The sequence below is a fragment of the Macaca thibetana genome, chromosome 6 (genome assembly GCF_024542745.1).
Source record: "Macaca thibetana thibetana isolate TM-01 chromosome 6, ASM2454274v1, whole genome shotgun sequence".
Lineage (NCBI taxonomy): Eukaryota > Metazoa > Chordata > Mammalia > Primates > Cercopithecidae > Macaca > Macaca thibetana.
This window is the reverse complement of record NC_065583.1, coordinates 138984773-139008668: the sequence shown is the minus strand read 5'-3', so window position 1 is coordinate 139008668 and position 23896 is coordinate 138984773. Positions and strand designations below refer to the sequence as shown.

The 23896-nt window shown below is 39.4% G+C and overlaps 1 long non-coding RNA gene across 4 annotated transcripts in view; it reads right to left on the bottom strand.

Annotated features, from left to right (window-relative positions):
* Positions 1 to 384: 384 nt before the first annotated feature.
* Positions 385 to 23896, bottom strand: part of LOC126956290 (uncharacterized) — a 75986-nt gene continuing 52474 nt past the window's right edge. For 3 of the 4 annotated variants that reach the window (XR_007726283.1, XR_007726281.1, XR_007726282.1), the window contains 2 exons: positions 11640 to 16042; positions 385 to 10756 (listed from right to left, as the gene is read on the bottom strand). This is a non-coding gene — a long non-coding RNA (uncharacterized LOC126956290). The remainder of the gene's footprint in view (positions 10757 to 11639; positions 16043 to 23896) is intronic. The other variant, XR_007726284.1, reaches the window with a different exon arrangement.

Sequence of the window (23896 nt, the reverse complement as noted above, 5' to 3'; positions counted from 1 at the left end):
GGAAAAAAATAAAAGCAAGAGTGCCCACCTCACCTCAGCACGTGTGGCCACACTGGCAGGGCTTCACAGACTGAAGCAATGCACATTCCTCCCTTGGGCCTCCCCCACAAAAGAAATGGGGAGCTTTGGGAGGCTGAGGCTGGCAGATCATGAGGTCAGGAGATCGAGACCATCTTGGCTAACACAGTGAAACCCCCAACTCTACTAAAAATACAAAAAATTAGCCAGGTGTGGTGGCATGCACCTGTAGTCCCAGCTACTCGGGAGGCTGAGGCAGGAGAATCGCTTGAACCTGAGAAGTGGAGGTTTTAGTGAGCCAAGACTGTGCCACTGCACTCCAGCCTGGGTGACAGAGTGAGACTCCATCTCAAAAAAAAAAAAAAAAAAAAAAAAAAAGAAATGAGAAAGTCCATGGAATTCTTCTGTTTATAAGTACTGGATTTTTGATAATAGGTTCAGAAAGGGTCCAGATTGCTGAGATTTGTACACAATCTTTAGTGTGTACAGTTCCGCAGGCTGTATTCACATTTCCTAACGTGGCATGTGTAGCATTTAATAGAATAAACCAATAAATGCCACCTGCTACAAGCATATGAAATATGTTAAGTACAGGAGGCAGGGCCTCTGAGCAGAGATGTGAAGGATATCCACTGCGTTTCAGCATTAGTAACTGAGGTTGATGGGGTGGGGTTGGAAGGAGGAAGGATGGACACAGAGGGAAAGGCTGGAAGACAAAACCAGAATGCAAAGGCCTTCGCAAAAAAAAAAAAAAAAAAAAAAAAGGCTTTTGGTTTTACAGAGTAATTCCACTGTTACTTATTTTTAAATTTCTGCATTATTAATTCTTACTTTTATCTTTATTAATTCCATCACCCCACATTCTTTTAGTTTATTTTTCTCAGATGTATTCCAGTGTCTTGATTTCAAAGATTAGTTCATTTATTTTTTGTCTTCCTTGTTTTTCCTGATAAATATAATTATGATAATAAATATTTCTCCAAGTACTGTCCTGGCCATATCATTGGTTCTAACATGGTGTACCTGCTAAATTGTTTCTTATTTCCTCTTTAACCCAAGTGTTACAAAGAAGTGATTTTTTTTTTAATTTCTAAGAGTATAGTTGACTTTTGTTGACATGTTGCCCATGTGATTTCTTTTTTAAAATTTGTTAACATATTATAATATATGATCATTTTCTGAATGTTTAATGTGCTTTTGAAAAAAAATGGATGCTGTTTGTTGACTACATACGTATGCCAAATTTATCCATTGTGTATTCAAATCCCACACATCTGTATTTATCTTTTGTGTACTTGATTTATTAATTTTTAAAACATGTATGTTAAAGTTCATTGTGATAGTGGAGCTATCCATTTATCCTCATATTTTCTATGTGGTTTTGCTCTCTATATTTAGAAGCTATGTTGTCAGAATAATGAAGGCTCATTTGATTGGCATAACCTTCTATCACTCTGAAACATTTTTCTTTGGCCTTCTTAATAATATCTGCCTTGAATTTCCTTTTGTCTGATAATAGTATTGCCAAATTTGTTCTATTTTGGTTAGCATTTTCCTTTTTATATGTTTTTCCATTCCTTTCATTTCAACCTCTGTATGGCTTCAGCCTACTTGGAGACAGCAGGACATGCCGTTCAGGGCAGTGTGACCCCTAGCCTGTCTACTGTGATTTGGGTAAGGAACAGAATGTGCTATTCCTCAGAGCAGGCATTCAGTCAGTCTCCTAATGTTGGGCTCATTGGTTCACCTGGTGTCACGGTCACCAAAGGCCCCATCTAGCCTCTGCTCACTGACTGTTCCTACCTAAAAGCAGACACATTGGTTGCAGATTGCTGGGCATGAAAGAAATAGAGGAGAGGGAGGGTGCAGATGGTCAGTGAACCTAGATTCTTCTACTGCAGAACACCAACTAATCACCCAGTCAGTTGCTCCAGGGGACTTCTTGCCAGACCTCTGGGAGCCACAAATTTCTGAACTAGAAGCATCCCTAGAGCCCTGCACACTTGTAGATGTTCTCTCCTGTGTGAGTATTGGGTTGTGATTTCCTTCTTCAATCTGATCCCAACTATTTTCCAGCTTTCTGAAATTCATCAAATTTTTGGCCAACTGAGACTCCTTTATTGTTTTCCAACATGATTTTAAAGGCAGTATTTTTCTAATTTCTAGGGATTTGGGGTGAGAGGGAGAGGTTGTAAGGCTACCTATAATACTTGTTTTGTCTTTTCTATTATTTCTTTAGGCCAGATTGCCAAAAATGAGATTCTGGGGCAAAGCATATAAACATTTTTAGAGACCTTGACATATTGCCATATTCCTTTCTACAGGATTATAATAATTTACACCACTATCAGCAGTTCTCTCATTAGAAATTTTGCTCATTGTTTAGAACAGAAAGAGAAGTTATATTTCAAGTAGTCTAATGGTAAAAGGTTTTTTTGAACAGTTTTATAAAGGTATAATTGACGTACAACAAACTGTACCTATTTAAAGTATATGACTTGATAAGTTTTGACATATGTTTACACCTGTGAAATCCTCAGCACAACCAAGAGAGTTAACATATTCAATAATCCTACAAGTTTCCTTATATCCTTTTACAGTTCCTCCTTCCCACTCCTGCCTGCCTCACTCTGTCAATTTCTAGGTGACCATTGATTTAATTTATGTGACTGTTGAATAATTTGTACTTTCTAGAATTTTGTATAAATTAAATACTATAGTATATACACTATTTTTCTGGTCTTTCACTCAGCACGATTGTTTTGAAATTTATCCATGTTGTTCCATGTATCAATTGTTATTCCTGCTTATTGATGAGTAGTATTTTACTGTAAGGATATACCACAATTTATCTACTAACTCTTCTTTCTCTGACTTGGGTTCATTTCTTTTTTATTTAAAAATTTGTATTGTGGTAAAAAACACATAATATAAAATTTACCATCTTAAACATTTTTAAGTGTATAGCTCAGTATTGTTAAGTATATTTACATTGTTGTGAAATAGATCTCCAGAACTTCATCTTGCAAATGTGAAATTCTAAACCCATTAAAAAACAATCTCTCTTTTGTTCCCAGATCCTGGTGACCATCATTTTACCTTCTGTTTTTATAATCTGACTATTCTAGTGCCTCATATAAGTAGAATCATACAATATTTGCCCTTTTATGACTGGTTTATTTCACTTAGCACAGTGTCCTCAAGGTTCATCCATGTTGCAGCATGTGACAGGATTTCCTTCCTTTTTAAGACTGAATAATATTCTAATGTATGTGTGTGCCACATTCTGTTTATCCATTCATTTATCAATGGCTATTTAGGTTTCTTCATCTCTTGGCTATTGTGAATAATGTAGCTATAAACATGGCTGTGCAAATATCTCTTCAAGACTCTACTGTCATTTCCTTTGAATATATTCCCAGAAGTGGAATTGATAGATCATATGGTAATTATATTTTTAATTTTTTGAGGAACCTCTATACTGTTTTCCATAGTAGTTGCACCATGTTACAATCACACAAACAAGGCACAAGTGTTCCAGTTTATCCATATCCTCACCAACACTTGTTAGTTTCTATTTTTTTTTTGATAGTAGTCATATTGAGTGTGAGACAATATCTCACTATGGCTTATTTCTCTGATGATTAGTGATGTTGAGCATCTTTTCATATGCTCATTGGCTACTTACAAGTATCATCTTCCGAGAAATCTCTCTCCAAGTTCTTTGCCCAGAATGGGTAATTTCTTTTTAAGAATTTCAAACTTACAGAAAATTTGCCAGAATGAACAAAAAACACCCATATAACCTTTACCCAGATTGACCTACTATCCACATTTTGCTTGATTTGTTTTGTAATTTGTGTGCTCTCTTTACATATGTATTTTCCTTAACTCTTTGAGAGTAAGTTTCATGTACCCTTAAGTTTCACTCTCAAACACTCCAGCAATATCTTGTGAGTATAAGATCATTCTCCTATACAACTATTATACAGCCATCATCTTGGATTAATTATTTTTTATGATTCCATTTGACCTTCTTCATTGGATTTTTAGCTATAAATCTTTGGTTTATTATTTTAGTGGTTGCTTTAGGATATAGTGTACTTCTTTATCATAATCTACCTTCAAGTGATATTATACCATCTCAAGTACTGCATAAGAACCTTAACAATGACATACTTCCATGTTTCACTTTTGGCCTTTGAGCTACTGCTGTCACATTACCTTTACATATTTTATGTGTAATGGCATTATTATTTTTCACAATTTTCTTTAGAAAAGATTAACAATAAAGGAGAAATTCTTCCATATTTATTCATGTAATTACCACTGGTGCTCTTCACTCCCAGGTGTAGATCCATCTGGTATCACTTTCCATCTGAAGGACTTTAACAGTTCTTGTTGTGAAGTTCTGCTGGTAATGAATGCTTTCAGCTTCCATCTGAAGATGTCTATTTGTTTTTATTTTCTGCTGAGACCAACTCAGTCGGGGAGACCCTAACCCAGCAGTGCTAGAGGAATTAAAGACACACACACAGAAATATAGAGGTGTGGAGTGGAAAATCAGGGGTCTCACAGCCTTCAGAGTTGAGAGCCTCGAACAGAGATTTACCCACATATTTACTGACAGCAAGCCAGTGATAAGCATTGTTTCTATAGATTATAGATTAACTAAAAGTATTCCTTATAGGAAACAAAGGGATGGGCCAAAATAAAGGGATGGGTTTGGCTAGTTATCTGCAGCAGGAGCATGTCCTTAAGGCACAGATCGCTCATGCCATTGTTTGTGGTTTAAGAACACCTTTAAGCGATTTTCTGCCCTAGGTGGGCCAGGTGTTCCTTGCCCTCATTCTGGTAAACCCACAACCTTCCAGCATGGGCGTCATGGCCATCATGAACATGTCACAGTGTTGCAGAGATTTTGTTTATGGCCAGTTTTGGGAACAGTTTATGGCCAGATTTTGGAGGACAATTCCCAACAATTTTCAAAGGGCATTTTTACTAGGTATAGAATTCAAGGTTGACAGCTTTTTTTTTCAGTACTTTAAAGATGTTCCACTGTCTTATCACTTGCATTGTTACTGATGAGAAATCAGCTGTTATTCTTCTTTGTTCCTCTGTATTTAAGCCTCTTTTCTCTGGCTGCTCTTATGATTTTTCTCTTTATTGATGATTTTTGACAATGTAATTCTGATGTGCCTTTGTGTAATTTTTTTTCAAATTTATACTCTCGTAGTTCTGGAGGCTAGAACTACCAACATCAAGGGTGCTGGTGGGGCTAGGCTCCCGCTGAAACCTCTAGGGTATGATCCTTCCTTGCCTCGTCCAGCTTCTGGTGGCACTTGGTATTCCTTGACTTTGGCAGCATAACTCCAACCTCTGCCACACTGCCATCTTCCCGTCTGTATCTGTGTTTTCACATGGTATTCTCCTCTCTTTGTGTTTCCCTTCTCTCTCATAAGGACACCAGTCATATTGTATTAAGGATTCACTTTACTCCAGGTTGGCCTCATCTTAATTTACGTTAGTTATATCAGCAAAGACCCTATTTCTAAATAAGGTCACATTCACAAGGGCCACAGGTTAGGGCTTCAACATATCCTTTTGTGAGGCACATTTCAACCCATAATATCTAAGAATACATTACCATACATCACAAAAGGGAGTTTTGTGGGTGTGATTAGGTTAAGGATCTTGAGATGGGAAGAGTATCCAGCCTTATCTAGTGAAACCAGTGTAATCACAAGGGTCCTTCTAAGAGGGAGGCAAGAGGTCAGAGTCTGAAAAGGAGATGTGACAGTAGAAAAAGAAATTAGAGCGATGCAGACACAAGCCAAGGATGGCACGCAGCCTTGAAAGGCTAGGATAGGCAAAGGACAGATTCTCCTCTAGAGCCTATAAAAGGAATGTAGCTATGCTGAACTTACATGCTGACTAGCTTGTAAGAACCATATCAGCCTTCTGAACTTCAGAACTATATGATAATGAATTTGTGTTGTTTTAAGTCACTACATTTTTGGTATAGCAACAACAGGAAACTAATACATGTGGGTTTATAGTCTGTATCAAATATGGAAATTTTTCAGCCATTATTTCTTCAAATACTTTCTGTTCTTCTCTCTTTTCTCTTCTAATAATACTCCAATTTCATACATATGAGGCCTCCAAGTTGTCCCATAGCTCACTGATCCTCTGCTTATTTTTTAAAATTCTTTTTTCTCTGTGTGTTTCACTTTTGGTAGTTTCTATTGCTATGTCTTCAAATTCACTAATCTTTTCTTCTGCAATGTCTAATTGCCATTAATCTCATGTAACATATTTTTCACCTTTGACATTATAGCTTTCACCTCTAGCAGTTTGATGTGAACTTTTTTTTCTCTTTTTAATATCTTCCATGTCTCTACTTTATTTTTTAAACATGTGGAATATAGTTATAATGAATGTCCTTGTTTACCAATTCTAACATCTGTATAAATTATAGGTTGACTTTAATTTTTTTCCTCATTGTGGGTTATATTTTCCTGATTTTTGCAAGCCTGGTAATTTTTTATTGGATTGTAGTCATTATAAACTGCACCATGTTTGTTACTGGACATTTCTGTATTCCTATAAATATTTTAAGCTTTATTCTGAGATACAGTTAAACTACAAAGAAACAGTTTGGTCCTTTTTGTTCTTGCTTTCAAGTCTTGTTAGGCAGGACTAGAGCAGTGTTTAGCCTAGGGCTATTTCCCTCCACTGAGACAAGACTTTTCTAAGTAATCTACCCAATGCTTCATGAATTGTAAGGTTTTCCAGTCTGACTGGTGGGAAGAGGCACTATTCCAGGCCCAGTGTGAGTACCAGCTGTCATTCTTTCTAACTCTTTTGGGTGGTTATTTCCCTAGCCTCTGTTCATTTCCTCATATGCATGGGCTAATGTCCACTGTCTTGAAAACTGTTACAGTCATGAGTGCTTAATGATAATGGAAATACCTTCTGAGAAATGAGCCATCAGGTGACTTCATCATTGTGTAAACATCATAGTGTACTTACACAAACCTAGACAATATAGCCTACTACATACCTAGTCTATGTGGTATAACCTATTGCTCCTAGGCTACAAACCTGTACAGTATGTCACCGTACTAAAGACTTCAGGCAATTGTAACACAATGGTAAGTATTTATGTATCTAAACATATCTAACATAGAAAAGGTACTATAAAAACACTTTATAAAGATAAAAAAGGGCAAACCTGTTAGGACACTTACCATGAATGGAAATTGCATGACAAGAAGTTTCTCTGGTTTAGTCAGTGAGTGGTGAGTAAACATGAAGGCCTCAGACACTACTGTACACTACCATCGACTTTAGAAACACTGTGCACCAAGGCTACACTAAGTTTATTTTTTAAATAGTTTTCATTTTTAATAATAAATTAACCTTGGCTTGTTGTAACTTTATTTCATAAACTTTTAAATTTTTTTAACTTCTTTTGTATTAACATGTAGCTTAAAACACAAACATTGTGCCAGGCATGGTGGCTCATGCCTGTAATCCCAGCACTTTGGGAGGTTGAGGTGGGTGGATCAGCTGAGTTCAGGAGTTTAAGACCAGCCTGACCAACATGGAGAAATCCTGTCTCCACTAAAAATACAAAATTAGCCAGGCATGGTGGCACATGCCTGCAATCCCAGCTACTCGGGAGGCTGAGGCAGGAGAATCACTTAAACCTGCGAGGCAGAGGTTGCAGTGAGCTGAGATCGTGCCATTGCACTCCAGCCTGGGTGATAAGAGTGAAATTCCATCTCAAAAAAAAAAAAAAAGACCACAAATGTTGTATAGCTATACCAAAATATTTTCTTTCTTTATATTCTTATTTTATAAGCTTTATTTACTTTAAAATTTTGGTATTGTTTTTACTTTTTAAATTTTTTATTAAAAACTAAGACACAAACACACATTAGCCTAGGCCTACACAGGGTCAGGATTATCAATATAACAGTCTTCAAACTCCACATCTTGTCCCACTAGAAAGTCTTCAAGGACAATTAACATGCATGGAACTGTCATCTCCTATGATAACAATGCCTTCTTCTGGAACACCTTCTAAAGGACCAGCTGTTTTACAGTTAATGAGTATAATACAATAAACCAGTAACATAGTTTATTATCAAGTATTATGTATTCTACATAACTTTATGTGCTAGACTTTTATGCAACTGGTAGTGCAGTAAGTTTGTTTACATCAGCATCAACACAAACCTGTGAGTAATACATTGTACTATGACATTATGAATGATGTCACCAGGTCATCGGAATTTTTCAGCTCTATTATATTCTATGAGACCACCGTCATATATGTGGTCCATCATTGACTGAAATGTCATTATGTGGCTCACGACTGTATTTTATATATTATGTGTTTGTTTTAGGTAGAAGGATAAATCTAGTCTCTTTTTATACTATCTTGACAGAAGTAAAGCTAAACTTTTTTAGCATGAGAAGCTTTTTTTTCAAATAACTCCACTATTTGACACAGATAAAAAGCAAAGCTTCTGTGATTGAGAGTAAGGGAAGGGATTGCTAGCTTGAGGAGACCTGCCTATGTAGCTGTTTCTTTGACGCACTCAGTAATTCCTAAGGGTTCTCCCCTGATCCTTAGAGATTCACAGGGCCCAATTTGAAAACCACTATATCTAGTCAAATCCCTCCTTTTTGATATTTGATAAAACTGAGAACCAGAGTGGTTATATAACTTGCCCAAGGTCACACGGTTAAAACCTAGATTGTAAGATGAAAGGGAGTAATGACTGCACACAAGTAAAGACCTCAAGAATGGCAGCAATTATTACTAGATCTGTCCTTGTATTTTAAATTTCTAAAAGTCTGTGATAGTAACAGGAGAAGAGAGAAAAACTGTGTTTTTATAGAAAGGATCTGGCAATAAAGGACTCAGTTACACCTTCCCTTATAAGCCAGGGTCATTTCCTGAGGCCCCATCTCCTGAGGAAGGTCCTCATGTTCCCAACTCAGCTCCCAGGCAAAACTTATATAAGTGCCTCAGGGCTGAAGACTAGAACCCAGGTTCCTGAATTACAGGCAAGTGTCTAATCCACTGCACCCCATCACCTCCCTTCATTGGTAAAATTCAAAAATCCAGTGAAACATTATTCTTTGCTAACCACCAAATATTGTAAAAAGATTCACCTGGAACTGTGTATTTGCAATTTTGGCAAAATTTCCTGGGAGCACAGAAAGAGGTCTCAATCTCTCACTAAAACAGCACAGATTCCACATTGCCTGGAACTTCGTGTAGTGGAGTGTGGTGTGGTGGTGTTTAGGAAGCAAGCTAGAAAGAAGAGATTGATCAAATAGGAGTCTAGGCTCCCACTGAAAACCACAAAACAGGAAGGACATGGGTGCCAAGAGTGTCTAACTCAGATGCTGACACACTGGATGAGTCTGGATTTGCCACTCAAAGAATCTCAAACTCCTTGAATTAAGTAGTATTCATAGAACTTGTTCCTGCTTGCTTTCTAGAGAATCTGCGAGCTATAACCATATTTAAAAACAATTTGTAAATTACTAAGAGCTCCTTGGAGATAGGATGATATATAAATATATGTATTACTGTTATGTTAACCACACTTAAGTATGGCTAACCATACTTAAGAATGCTAACCATACTTAAATATTTACAATATTACTTTAAGAGAGATTATCTGCAAAATTCTTAGTGTCTTCTCCAATTAATTTTCCAAACTATAGAGAAGTTAATTACCCTGTGGTCTTGATATATTTCAATCTACTAGAGTTCAAAACTTGTTATACATTTAGAACTATTTTCATATCAGTGAGAACTGAAAGAATTTCAACATAACATCGCTATTCTTACACCATCACATCACAGCATGTCCTCAGAGGCAACACCAATAAGGAGAATTAAGTATCTTTCCTGAGGATTCAGTCTTGTCATTTTGCCTAATTCTAGAAGAAAAAATTACCAATTAGTTTGATTCATATTTTTGATCCAATTGGTATATATATACACACACATATATGTGTATACACACACACACACACACACACACATATTTGCAAGTTCAGCCCTCAAAAGATGGTTCATTTTGCCTAAAGCTACCCTTTCAGATTAGGACAGCAAGATGTCATCAGATGAGTGGTAGCTTCGTGATTTGAACTGCAAGGCTGCTGTGCATGGCTGCAGAGGTAGAAATGAGTCCTTGAAAATTGCGCTGTGTACACCCTGCTCCACAATACATGGTTGCCTTTATTCTACTTTAATACTAGAGGAAAACAATGAATCAGGAAAGGGAATATGGAAATTGAGCACATATGGGAATATAAAGAAACCAGACAACAGAATGCCTCCAAAATATATGTCTATACAGAAACAAATCTGTTATATATTCTAAATTTGTGTATCTACATACCAAATAGATTACATTTACCTATATAAACATATTACATTTACCCATATTAATAATAAATATTTAACACAAACACATTATATGGGTAAATTTATTGAACCCCTAGTACTAGTCATATAATAGACAATCCATAAATATTTCAAATACATGAATGAAAATATACGTACTCTCATAGCTGCATGCTGTGGCAATTAAATTAAGATGAACTGCTGCTAATTTTCATCAGGTTGAACATGGACTTTTGTTAATTTTCATCCAGTCAGAAATGCCCGGCAGGTTCAGAAGACTCCAGAAGAACCCATAACCTAGAGTCACAAGCATAGGTGTGACCTAAGTGTTTTCTAACCAGGACAAATCAACTGAATTCCCTATGACATGTACCTGAAACTATTTAATTCTAAAAAGTCTGTTCCTGAAACTCAAAGACAATTGTTTTGCTTTGTCCCTATTGTTACAGGTAAGATCACGTTCTAAGAATGGTCATTACGGAATGGAGGAATGAATTATTTGTCTAAGAATCAGAAGGAAGAACTGCTTTTCCCACCCAGCTTTGGAACTAACAAGCTGATGACACTTAGTCCAGTCCCTTCTCTGCAGACCTTAACTGCTTAATCTGTAAACTACATAGTTGGATTTCACAATCCACAAGGTTCCTTCAAGCTATGCAGAAATTTATTTATTGTATAATAAATAATATTTATTATTTATTTAGATTTGACCCTGACTGTCAAATCAGTAAGGTTAATAAAATTAAAAATTGTGACCAAAAGAAAATATGTTAAAAAGAAGTGCTAACATACTTGCCAATTAAATTTTATATTTAGTTCTGAGCAATCAGGGAAAAGTGAGAAATGTAAGTTTCACTACTTTCATTTTTGGAAAGGGAGAAGCTTTCCTTTTTCTTGACGAATGACCTTCTGTGGTACTAATCCGTGCCCTAATTGAGAAGATAAAATGTGACCCCAGCTTCACAGGATCATTCCCAGGCAAGAAACCCCCCCTCATACTTCTAGGTAAAGACTAAACATTCAGATGGCGCCATTTTTCGTAGGTAGTGTAATGTCATCATGAGGTCACCGGGTACCACACAACTGAGGAAATCAGAACCCAGAGACATTAAGTAATATTTCAGAGGCCACCCAGGTAGCCATGAACTGCAGAGAGATTAAATACTCAAGAGTTCCTGACCTGGAGGTCAGCGCGTGGTTTTAGGTAACACGCCCCGGGACAGACGCGGCCCTCTGTGCATGTGCGCAGAGCTGAGTGTCCTTGGAATGTGACACGAGCTGCACAAAGCGCAAAAGAAGCTGAAAGGCAGCGATGCCCTGGGGTCTTCTGGGGCATGTGGGTGTTCCTTTCACTCCGCCCCATTCCTTTCACCACAGCTCAGTTTGAACTTGATGAATTAAGTGTGAAGTTTCCTTCCACTTCAGTGTGGAGCGCTCTTCCAGGCTGGGCGCCCGCGGTCCGGAAACATCAGCGCGTCTACAAGATGGCGCTGGGTGTGTGGAAGAGTCGCACTGGAGACGTTGAGCTAAGAAACCACAGCAGGTTAAGGACTGGGAAAACATCTGGCTCCAATGGAGACAGCGATGGCCTCCCACCAGCCCAGACACAACACAGGGCTGTCAGTTCCCCCTCTGAAGGCATTCTATCGCCCCCAGGAGGAGCCTCCAGGGACTGAGGTCACCAAAACACATACTAAGAATACATTTTGACAGCAATTTGTAGGAACAGGTCCCTCATTTCCTGGTCTGAGGAGAGTCTTGAGGCTCTTTGCTGCAAGAATGAATTCGGGGGCCCTTCCTCTGATGTCCTGAGGGGGAGTGTGGGGGGAGTCTGAGAAAGGTGATGGAACACATGTTCCAGAGAAAATCTGGGAATAGTACACCACCCAGAAGAGCGATTTTTGTTTTAAAAACACAAAATAACTTGCCAGTCAGTGCTCCCTACTCCCACCCAAGTCTTTTCCCTATTCACCAGCATGAACAAGACTTCCAATAAGCATCCAAAAATCATCACTTTACTTTTGCAATATCTGCACAGGGTTTTAGAAATGAAAGAATCCTGAGCTGGGCATGGTGGCTCACGTCTGTAATCCCAACTACTCCAAAGCTGAGGCAGGAGTATCGCCTGAACCCGACAGTTCAAGACTAGCCTGGGCAACATAGCAAGACCCTCCCCCGTTTCAAAAAAGCAAAGAAATCTTAAGAACCATTTATGCACTTTGGGAGCCCAAGGCTGGCAGATCACTTGAGGTCAGGAATTCCAGACCAGCCTGGCCAATTTGGTGAAACAGGGTCTCTACTAAAAATATAAAAATTAGCCAGGTATGGTGGTGTGTGCCCGTTATTCCAGCTACTTGGGAGGCTGAGGCAGGAGAATCGCTTGAACCCGGGAGGTGGAGGTTGCAGTGAGCAGAGACTGTGCCACTGCACTCCAGCCTGGGTGACAGAGGGAGACTCCATTTCAAAATAGCAAAGAACCATTTATGGCCAGTAGAGTAGCAAAATGATTATGCCACAGCTAGTTAGTGGAAACTCTGGGAATAGGCCTTAGCTAACCCAGCTCCTAACTGGGGCTCTTTCCTTTTATTCATCTTTTTTCAACAAACATTTATTGCATGCCTACAAAGGCAAGAGAAAACATGGCCAACCATGCAAGGCTTTGAAAACTTTTGGCTCAGAAGTGACACATATCCTTTCTGCTCACATTTTATTAGACAACCAAGCAAGTCATTGTCCATGCCCAATTTCAACAGGCAGGGATAGATTATCTTCCCATGGAAGAGGCAAAGTATTTGTGAACAGTAAGACAGTCCTCCACAAAAGCCCAGGGTCTAGGACAAGGGTTGGTTTCCCTATATTAGCTAAGAAGTTAGGAGCTCAGCAGACGAATCAGCCAATAAAAGGAGACAACCACAGTTCCTCATTCCTCAACCAAAACTAGAGTCATCCAAGAGACATGGACACTGATGAGGAGCATAGGCTAGAAGCACTATTTGGAAGTTCTTTGGGGGAGAAAATAGTTTTTTCCATCCCTGGGAAGTCAAGGACATATATTCATGAGCTCCTTTTAACAAATGACCTAAAATTTTCCATATATACACAAATATTTGACCAGATGGGTCTCAGGTCCTGAAGATGAAACACATCACCAAGATGGCGTCTGTTCTTGGCTCCTTCCAGCATTCCAGACCCTGAAACCAGATGATCTTTTTAAAACAAAAATCTGGTTGTGTTTTCCACTCTTCTTCTACCTTCCCATGTACAACTTTCCATTGCTTAAAACATATCAGTGGCTTTCTGTTGTTTTCACTCTGAAGCTTAAAATCCTAACTAATGGCTCCAGGCTCTCTCTGTTCCATGTACACAGACCTGCTTTTAGTTATTTAGGATCTCTATGCTTCTTCCTATCCACAGAGCCATTCCACATGCTATTCCTGCTATCTAGAATGCTTTTCCTTAACCCCTTCATCCAGGTAATTCCTTCTGTCTTTAGATCTTGGCTTATTGCTATTGCCTTAAGAAAGTTTTCCCTGACCTCACCGAGGCAATCTCTCTCGATTACTCATACATCAAGTATTTATTGAATACCTACTAAGTTCCAGGCATTGACCTAGTTGGTAGGAACATAAAGGCAATGAGACAATTGACATGCCAGGGAGGGACAAAAAATAAACAATAAAAATACCTTTGTCAGGTATGACAGGTGCTATGAACAAGAAATGAACAAAGTAAAGGGTGAAAGGGCCAAGCACTATTTTAGATAAAGTGGTCAAAGTTAGTGGTTTCTGAAGCTCCTCTGAAGTGGGGACCATGTAACTACACCCTAAATACAGAGAAAAACCAAGCTCTGCTACCTGTAAGAAAAATTTTCCTGATAGAGGGAATGACAATTCCCAATGCCCTGAAGACAGGGTGTTGGAAGAATAGCCAATGTATTATGACTTATTTCAGTACTTTGTAGCTTATCATAGCATTATCACTATATGATTTAAAAATTCATTTCTGTTACTTGATTAATGTTCATTGCTCCTCTAGACTATTACTTCAAAAGGCATAAAGGCAGGAGCTGTATCCACTTTTTGCTCATCATTGGACATTGAATCTCCTATGTTGTGCCTGGCACCTAGCACACAGTAGGTCCTTAATAAACATTTGTAGAATGGTGAAGAAATGATGGCTAAATCAATGAATGATAAAGCAGATCCCCAAATGACTACAATCTTAGGTGTTTTCTCTGCCCCACTCATATACATTCAGAACTCTCCTCTAAATGCCAAGAGCTGTTTTCCTGAAAATCTTGACCTGAATACTTTTCTTCTGGTGAAGATAGCATGCCTGGTCAATGAATTCCAGAGGGTCAGTGCCCCCAAGAAATAGCGTGCTACCAGTGGCAGACAGGGAGTCAGAGGATAAATATGCCCCAGCATCCTTGTCCCTTAAATGGGATAACTCTAAGGCAGTGGTTTCTCAGTCCTTCACAAATGATTCCCCCAGGGGACATTTGACAATGTTCAGAGACCTTTTAGGTTGTCACAACAGGTGGGAGGAGGGGTGGGGAGGAGATGCGACTTGCATCTAATGGGTACAGTTCCAGATGCTACTAACCATCTGACAGCACAGAGGACAATCCCCTAAACCAATTATCCAGCCCCAGATATCAACAGTGCCAAGTTTGTGAAACCCTGCTCTAAGGTATCTGTTCTACATGGTCTCCTTAAATTCCCTAGCAGAACCGAGGTCCAGTTGCCCATGGTGGTGACTGGTTTGATAACACATCATTTATTGGTTTCCTCCCTCCTCTTCCCTGTCTCACTTCCCAGGTGGTGTTTCCTAGGATCACCTACCAAATAAACGACTTTCCCTCAATTCCTCATTTCAGATTCTGCTTCGAGGGAAATCTAAACCACAAAATATCCCTCAAATCTTATATTTCTCAGCGACTAGTCTCTCCAACTCTTGGCCTGGCTGTGTAATAAACTACGGGACTGGCCTAGGAGACCCCAAGGAGTAAGCAGTTAACACTGGCATCTGAAACTGGCTCGTGAGCTACAGCTCTTAAGGAAAGGCTGTACCACCTGAAAAAGTGTCTGGTTTGGGGAAAAGAAGCTTACTTCCCACTGGTACCCTTGGAGAGTCATTCAATTTGGAATAGAGACAGGAGAAAGAATGGCAAGGTTGGAAATGGAAAACCTGTTCAAATCCCACCTCTGTTGCTAACTGGATCCTTTTTCCTGGTCAAGTCTCTAACTTGTTGTATACTCCATTTTCCCATATTTCAAATGAGTTTGTTGGGTTGGAAGATCGCTGAGGACTCTTGGAGGCCTACCATTCTAGAATTATAAGAAGAAAACACTCACCTTCCATGTCCCCTCCACCATAACCCAAGCATTGTCTTCTTTGTTCAGAGGCCTCTTCTCCTGGGGCCACCTGGGACTCCTCCACCCCCGAACTGACACACCTCCCACCATAGCACTTCATGGCAGGTCTCTCTTCTCTGTCTGCCTCTGTTAACACTTACATGATCCACATGCTTGCAGCTCAGTTCAACTCTTAAAAATCATCTCGTCTCTGGGCTTTCATTTCCTAGAGACAAAGGTATGAAGAAGTTGGCTCTCTTTCTCAAGATTGCAAAGTTGCAAAACCCAGCTCCAAGTCCATGACCTTCCCACCCACCACACTTGAACAGGTGGACAAATACACCTCAGCATGCACTGGCTATATACTGGGTATGGATTTCAAGTGCAAAGGAAAAAGAAAAAATTTAACTCTTTCTTCTATTTAACAAAAATAATTAAGAAATAGAATGTTCTGATTGAAAATTACCAAGCATATGATGTATGGATGATCAATTTTTGAAGAAGTGGAAACAATTAGAAATTAGAAAACAGAAGCCCACATCCTTTGAAACCCATCCTGCAGGTAAGTGAATACTTTCTTCATGGTGCCTAAGGCATTTTAGAATGGCAAAGATAACAAGAATACCTGGCATTGGTTTATCTCCATGTCATTTGCTGTTCCGGTTTATTTTCAAAGGTTTGTGTAGCAATCAAAAGAACTAGGCAATAATTTAAGTGAGGCTGAAAGCATCAGCCAAGGGTGTGGAATTTGGGAAAATAGATTATTGCTGTGCCTCTTCCTGATAAGAAAATAAGGATGATTGTTTGCCTTTTATTTGTTTTTGACAAAACAGAGTTTTTTAATAAGTGAACATACATCAAAGGTAAATATGGTTTTATAAAGAAGTTCTGAATATTTTATTATTAAAGTAACAAACTCATTTAACTAATTTAAAAATTCTAAAGTTATAAACAGTAAGTAAAACAAATAGCATGAAAATAAAATTATAATTGCCTTTAATTTCACACTTAGAGACCACCATTATTTGTTTCATGTATTGCTATCTAATATTTTCAGACTTTTTTTTTTTTTTGAGGCAGAGTCTCGCTCTGTCACCAGGGTGGAGTGCAGTGGCATCATCTCGGCTCACTGCAACCTCCACCTCCCAGGTTCAAGTGATTCTCCTGTCTCAGCCTCCTGAGTAGTTGGGACTACAGGCACACACCATCACACCCGGCTAATTTCTGTACTTTCAGTAGAGATGGGGTTTCACCATGTTGGCCAGGATGGTCTCCATCTCTTGACCTTGTGCTCTGCCCACCTCGGCCTCCCAAAGTGCTGGGATTACAGGCATGAGCCACCATGCCCGATCCAGACATTTTTAACAAAAATAAAATTCATATTGCCTAATATGTGTACAATTCTCATATCTTTCCATTTCACTTTTCACTGTGTCATGAACATTTAAGCATGGGTTCTGATTTTTTAACAATTGTGTAATATTCCATTTATCTATCAGTCAGTGAAAAACAGATTTAACCAAGCCCTCATTGCTGGGTACTTAGGTTGAATCCAATTTCTGTCTCCCACCGAAATCTCTGAATCTCCGCTAGACTCCAAAAAACAAAATCACTGGGTCAAAGGATATAAACATTATTTAAGGTTTAGAGAAGGTTTTAAAGCAATGAAGGCAAGGAAATATTTAGTACTTGTTTCATTTATTCCTAACTTGCCTAACAAAGATTAATGACCCTGGCCTTATCCACAGATTTGACTATAATTTTTCATTTTCACCTTGAGACCTGATTTTGGAATTATCTCTTTAGACACTGGCTCTTTAGGCAGAGTCTAGCATCAAAGCTTTTAGAGGATGATGTTTTCTGGGGTACTGGAAATATTCTACTTCTTTATCTGGATGGGGGTTACATAGATATATTCAGTTTGTGAAGATTCATTGAACTGTACACTTATGATTTATGCACTTTTCTGTATGTTTGCTTCACTTAATAAAAATTATGCTTACAAAAATAGTGCTTCATTAAATCATGAAATGTAAATTTCCTCAAGTAAGCCCTAAACAGCCATGAAGTCCTTGTGGTTTTGGAGATCAAATAATATGAGTATTTGAAACCACTAGATGTTTTACAAATAATTGTTATCATCATCATCTGAATGAAGTCATTCTTGCTAAATATATGATAAGGTAACACTCTCAGAAGGCATTTTTATTTTACAATCCAATTAATTCTGAAATTGGTGAGTTGACAGGTATGGAGAGGGAGTCTTTGGATAGGCAGTTTTTTCCCATGCATACTTCCTCTGATTCCCTCACCCAGGGAGTAAGGTACATGTAGCATGGGTAGTCAGGCCACTCAGACTCTAATTTTAGAATCTAGGATTCCCAATTAAAGATTACCCAGGACACACCATTCAGCAAGTTCATCAATATCCAGGCTCAGGTTCTCATCTAAGAAATGTGGCTTGGTTCTCTCTGGATAAGGCCAACACGTACAGCTGGGAGGGCTGTTCGCTGCACGAGGACACCTGGCTAAGGTATTTTAGGGGGATGATGTCCAGGGCTCGCCAAGTCATACATCCTGGCTGGGGATTAATCCACTCAGAAGAAGGGGGGCCTTTTAAAAATATAGACAAAGATGCCAAATGGAGCTCCCATGCTCCATCTCTCCCACTTTTAGGCCAAGCTCCATGGATTAACTAGGCTGATCCACCATGACAGTGGGCATTATTTAGGCAAGAAGTCATCATCAGGCAGGGTATGCTCCCACAACTGCACAACATGGGTTTGCCTTTAGTTCTAAAACAGACCCTGTCAGCCCTCTGCTCTGGATGAAATCCCCAGAAACTCCTGGGCTCCTGACACCTGTGATGGCTCATTCATTTGTGAAAGTGGCTGAGCTATGGTGCCCAATTATTTGGTCAACCACTAATCTAAATGTTGCTGTGAAGGTATTTGGTAGACATAATTAACATTTACAATCAATAGACTTTAAGTGAAGTAGATTACCCTTCATTATGATTGCACCTTATCTAATAAGCTGAAGGATTTAAGAGCAAAGACTCAAGTTCCTCAAAGAAGAAATTCTGACTCAAAACTTCAACATGGAAACCCTGCCTGAGATTCCAGCCTGCTGGCCTGCCCTACAGGTTTCAGAGTTGCTGGCCACCATGATATCATGAGCCAATTCCTTAATAAATCTCTTCTGTCTCTTTCTCTCTCTCCTTTTTTTTTTTTTCCTAGATGGAGGAGTCTCGCTCTTGTTGCCCAGGCTAGAGTGCAGTGGCACGATCTCGGTTCACTGCAACGTCTACCTCCCAGGTTCAAGTGATTCTCCTGCCTCCTGAGTAGCTGGGATTACAGACACCCACCACCATGCCCAATTTTTGTACTTTTAGTAGAGACAGGTTTTCACCATGTTGGCCAGGCTGGTCTCGAATTCCTGACCTCAGGTGATCCATCTGCCTCAGCCTCCCAAAGTGATGGGATTACAGGTGTGAGCCACCATGGCCAGCCTCTCTCCTCTCTGTCTCTGTGTGTGTGTGTGTGTGTGTGTGTGTGTGTGTGTGTGTGTGTAGGTGTACATGGAGAGATACATATATATCCCACTATGTATACATATTATACCCTATCGATGTATATATACATAGATATCTTCTGGACTCTGTTCTCATCTGAGAACTGCAGCCCCTGCAGTGGAACAGAAGCTGATGAGAAGCTTCTGGATTCTCATGAGGCCTTGCACTGGAAGAAGCATCCAGGAACACAGTGGTTCAAGCCAATCCTAAAAAGCAAAAACCTACAAATGCAGAAATCCCATTTAGCCCTCATTTTAGAAGTCTTTGTAAAGCTTCTACTTACAAATACATGCTCATAGCAGACAATTTTAAGAAAATAATTAAACAGGATAAGATTTCAGGTGTCAGGATCTTAAAGTGACTTCAAGTTTTCATCATTTAGAATGGGCTTTTCCATGCATGATTTCACTTGGTCTGGCCATACCTCTCATGGAATCCAATTCCATTAAATTCTGGACACGTGAAATAAATGGCATGAAACATGGGAACAGCCAGGTTGTGTTCTACCACTGAAGCCCATATGACTGCAGAGGAATTTTTCTAGGTCCCTTGGGCATTCTGTTTTTTAAATAAACTATGTCATTCAACTGATATTAAAAGCAAAGTGAATGTCTAAAAGTAGTTCAAACAAGGACATCTCCCCTGGATTTTCATGAGCAGACCCCAAGTCTGAAATGACATATAATGTCTACTAAAAAAAAAAAAAAAAAAATCTACTTAGAAATTGCAATCAATCATTTTCTTTCCTCCCCTCCTTATTTTCCTTTATCTCTTTGGTAGATTAATCTGAAGAACTTGGCCCAATCACCTCTTTTCCTGTGTGCACACACCATTTAGACACCTACAAGCAGATCACTATCACCCTGGGAATGATCATGGACTGAACACCATTTTCCCCTTCACCAGCTTTGCACTTTCTCATTTGGAAGCCTCTGGCTGTCAGTCAGTCTACATCTTGCTCATGTTTTTTTGTTTGTTTGTTTTGTTTTGTTTTGTTTTTTGGCACTATTTCCTTTCAGGTCTGCCTTTCTTCTGTCAGAATTCCTCTGACTAGGACATAGTTGCCTTCTAGCTTTTTCCACCTTCAGCAGGTAGTGTTCACTGGAAGGAAAAATTCTTAAGAAGTCTTGGTAGAGTAGCCCCAGTCATCTGCTATGTGTGCCAATGATGATGAAAATAAGGGGGAGAGGGGTAAGAGAAAGAAGAGGTGGAGAAAGTTGAGATGAAGCAAAGATACTTGCAAATTTCTTGCAGATAGGATCTGAGTCTTGCTCATCTTCAAATCCTTACCACTTAACATCTATGTGCCTAGCACATAGCAAGTGCTTACTCAATGGCTGGAGAATCAAATAATAGAAAAAAAGAATGAATAGACATGGAAAAGAACAAAGTCTGTAGGGAGGAAGACAGGGAGGGAAAGAAAAGAAGGAAGGAAGGAAGGAAGGAAGGAAGGAAGGAAGGAAGGAAGGAAGGAAGGAAGGAAGGAAGGAAGGAAGGAAGGAAGGAAAGGAGGGAGGGAGGGAGGGAGGGAGGGAGGGAGGGAGGTGGGCAGGGAGGGAGGGAGAGAGGGAAAGAAATAAAGAAGGAAGAAAATAGGTGACGATTCCTGGCAGTATAAGAAAACTAAATAAGGCTGGGCATGGTGGCCATGCCGGTAATCCCAACACTTTGGGAGGCCAATGTGGGTGGATCCCTTGAGCCCAGGGGTTCAAGACCAGCCTAGGTATTATGGTGAAACTCTGTCTCTACAAAAAATACAAAAATTAGCTGGGCGTGGTGGCACACGTCTGTAGTCCCAGCTACTAAGAAGGCTGAGGTGGGAGGATAGCTTGAGCCTGGAAAGCAAAGGTTGCAGTGAGCCGAGATTGCCCCACTGTACTCCAGCCTGGGCAACAGAGCCAGACCCTGATTCAGAAAATAATAATAAAATAAAAATAAAATAAAGAAAACTAAATAAGGTACTGTTTCTTGAATGATTGGTGGTTTGAATCTCAATTTTGGAACTCACTAGCTGGGTCACCTTGGGCAAGTTTGTTAAGCTTTCTAAGCCCCAGTTTCCTGATTAGTATAATGAGGACTATTATAGCACCTACCTCATTGGGTTGTCATGAGGATTAAAGGTGGTAATACGTGTATATAACGCTCCATAAATGTGAATTATTTTATTTTCTTTATCATCATCATATCATCATGGCAGAGTGAGGACACCATCTCACAATGTTACTACTCCCTATTGATCTTTAAACTGGGTCTCTTGTTCTAGAAATATCTTGATTTAGTAACCAGTGAAATATTAAGAAGCCTATTTTGAGGATGTTTGTTGGCTGTTACTCAGAAGGCGATTTAACATGTTAATTTTGTGTTCTGACAGTGCTTAAGGACATGGTGGAGTACATTAAGAACTGTTAAATTTTTATATTTTCATCAATGAATTTAACATTTCTTCTGAACGTTCAAAGTATCAACTAAGAATATGAAGGAAATACATCTTTCATCACTGTATTAATCACACTATAGTGAATTTTCACTCCCCGGGTTAACAGAGGAATGTTCCCTTACATCCCGCAATATTTCCAACAGCCCAAACCCACACAAGTTTTGGCAGGGGCCCAGGGCTCACGGGTGCTCACTCACCTGACAAGCAATCACACTTCATTTGCAACAAGGAGGAATTCCCTTTCTGATGACAGATGCACTTTAGGGACACACCTGCTGGGTTGGGCACTGTCTCATGACCACTCAGGGGAACTGACCCAACAAGCTTTCCAAACAGGCAGGTAAACATCAGTCCCAGCCTATCCATCCACAGCCTCAAGAAAATGAATGCAGAGAGCTCAGGGAGTTTTCCAGGGATGACAGGTGATAGGAAAGATTAGAAGGTGTAAGGGTCTATGTCTTAATCCCATGTTCATTCACTGTTTTCCCTCCCATTCACCCAACAGTAAATTAAATACTTGCTTAAAAAAAAATATGGGCTGAATCACCATCTAGTCATCCATTTGTTTTACAAAATCAGTACCCTCAGGCTATAATTTTTCATAGGTCTCTGCCCCTCTTCTTGCTTCTCCTATCCCATGGACCTAATCTAATCATATAACCTTTCACCCAGACCAGATTCAGCCATATGATTATTTTCTTTAAAGTAAAAGAAATGACCACCTGTGTCATGGTACACAAGGTTTACAGATCGCAGAAAACACACTGCTATTAATGTCTGATTTAAAAAAAAAAAAAAAAACCTTCTTCCTAAATCCTGGTTCTCATTATCCAAGAGTCTCTTTCCTTAAAACTCCAGGAAAGAAGCTGTGAACGACAGCAGCTCATCTCAGTTGCACATAATAATTAAAATGACAGCATTTATATTTGACAAGTTAAACTCCTAAGCAAGGAACTCTAGTTTCATTTACGAGAGGATTCTTTTTTTTTTTTTTTTTTTTTTTTTTTAAGCTACCCAATAAAGAGCACCATAACAAGAGAGAATTGCCCTTGGACATAGATGGACAAGAAAAGAACTTAAAGAGAAAGTCAGGTCCTCCAGAGGATATGCTGCTCACTTGAGGCCAAGACTTGGTCAGTTAACCAGGAACTCACCAGCTGGGAGTTCCCCTGAAATGTCCATCTTTCATCCAAGCTGGACAAGCTTGGATTCAGACTCACAGCACTACAGGCCAAGTCCCCAGACCTGTGAGTGCTGGGTGAACCTGAGCAGCTCATTCAAACTTGCTGTGGCCTTGTTCTCTCTATGAAATGGACAGACTGCCCACCTCATGGCACTGTTATGGGAACCAAATGATTTCATGTGTGAGAATATCTAGTAAACTGGCAAACAAGATAATTTTCAAGTAGAGCAATCAGAGAAGGCATCATGGCCAGGAGAGGAGTCAAACCAAAGGGGCAGGGTCTCACTAGGTAAAGAGCAAGAGAACAATATGGCAGGTAGTGACCATCACAAGAGCAAAGCCAATCAGGTGTGGGTGGTGAATGAGACTGATGGGGGACGACAGAAGGGCAGCGTGCTAGAGTCGTGAGAAATTGGCCTTTGGTCCTTCAGTTTGGATATCCACAAGGATCTTGGGATTAACATTTTACAAAGTAGTATTTTCCATAATAGTTTGATAAAATCTTAAACTATACAAAATGCCAATTTTCCATAAGACATTCACGTTCTTGCTCACTTTTATTGACAACAATTCTCCCAATAACTATGCACCCTCTAGGCAGTCCCTCATATCACTAAACCAGAGGTCCTCAGTGTGTGGTCCCTAGACCTTTAACATCAGTATCACCTGGTGTGACAGGCACAATAATGACCCTTGCCAAAAGATGTCCTCATCGTAATCCCTGGAATTTGTGAATATATTGTTACATGACAAGGAGGAATTAAGTTTGCATATGACATTAAGGCTATTAGTAATTTTGCTTTAAAATAAAGATAGTATTCTGTATTATCCAGGTGAGCCCAGTGTAAAGATAAGGATTGTTAAATGAGGAAGAGGGAGGCAGACA